Here is a 1,513-nt window from a genome sequence, read left to right as displayed (position 1 = left end):
ATATATATATATATATATATATATATATATATATATATAACTACAGCAATGTAATTATATATGTGCCGTGGGCGATTTCTTTTCCATCTTTGAACTTTTCTCTTTCTCCTTTCCGACGAAGAGTTATGCTCGAAACGTCAAACTCTCTCCTTTCACCTAACGTCCTATTTCTATTCGTTTATTTGAATTGGCTAATAGATAGACAGATAGATAGATACTAAGTCTAGTTTGTAACTCGTCCTGTACCTCTTGTTTTAACTGTCTTCGTACCTCTTTTTTATTCTCTCTCTCCTTCCCTTTGTACAGCGTAAAGCGTGACTGGAGAAATCTAGAGTTAGTCCTTAGCCTCGGTTATCTGGCGGGAACGGGGCATAATTATCAGCTTGGCTAAAACGACAGCCTCTATCGCAGGGAACCATCTCCAATCCGTTTAGTTATTTCTATCCTACCACCTAGCGTCATCAGATTAAATAAAGGACTCACCCCAAACTCACAAAGTGCACAAACTGACCGAAAGCCAATGAAACTGACCGAAAGCCAATGAAACTGATACGATTTGAATCTTCTGACTTGGTGGAAGAATTCGATGACAATTTATCTAGAACTAAACGCCTGCTGCATAAGAATTGGTCAACTGCTTGGTTGTAAAGAATTATTGGACATTGGAGGCGATAACTTTTGACACTTAGTTACACCTCCCCTCCACACACTTCTTACGTTTCAAGTTCAAATGCTACATGCAATGACCTTGCGTTTCATCAAACAATTTATGATCGATCTATAAATACCAGTTAAGTGTTGAGGATTAATTTCAATAACTGGACTCCTTCACCGAAATTTCTGGCCTTGTTTTCGTATTTGGTGCAGTGGCGCAGCTAAGGTGTGTGCTGCTCGGGGCAGCTCTTGAGTTTGCCGTCCCTTATACAGGCATATACAACAGACCCAAAAGTGCAGCCTCCATAAATATACCACCCCGGGGTAGATCGCCCCCAAACCTTAGCTATACAACAGTCTCTCGGTGCAAAGTTAGGAATCTTTATTAAAACTCAAAACATGATAGTTGGAGAAGGACATAGCAAAAACGTTCAACAATAACACATTCTTAGCAGGAGATGCTATTTCAATGTTATTTCTGCTCATGATGTAGGGAATGTCGATGGTGATAATGAAACGTGTGCAGCAGAAAAAAAATTGCTGCTCATAAATAACAGGAATTTGGAATAAGTCATTAATTTATTCTGTTGTCGCTAGGTGGCAAGGTTAGTAATAAGCAATTTGTATTATAAATAATCTCTCAGTCTCTTTATCTCAATCTCACCATTTTGTTTTGCTAAAGGCGCAGTCAGTGACATGGAAACGGTGAGAAGACGAAAAGAACAGAAAGGAGAAAGGAAAGGGTGGAAGGATGAAACTTAGAGAGAAACGAAAATAAAGAAACAAGCAGACACACGGAGAAAGTATGCAACAGAGAGACAAATAAATATATATATATGTATATATATATATATATATA

The 1,513-nt window shown here is 38.1% G+C and overlaps 1 long non-coding RNA gene across 2 annotated transcripts in view; it reads right to left on the bottom strand.

Moving 5' to 3' along the window:
* Positions 1 to 1,513, bottom strand: part of LOC128250674 (uncharacterized) — an 80,244-nt gene that overhangs the window by 9,103 nt on the left and 69,628 nt on the right. The window lies entirely within an intron of this gene.

The sequence above is a fragment of the Octopus bimaculoides genome, chromosome 24 (assembly GCF_001194135.2).
Source record: "Octopus bimaculoides isolate UCB-OBI-ISO-001 chromosome 24, ASM119413v2, whole genome shotgun sequence".
In the NCBI taxonomy this organism is placed as follows: domain Eukaryota; kingdom Metazoa; phylum Mollusca; class Cephalopoda; order Octopoda; family Octopodidae; genus Octopus; species Octopus bimaculoides.
The sequence above is the reverse complement of the archived record's forward strand: the minus strand, read 5'-3'. Positions and strand labels throughout refer to the sequence as shown.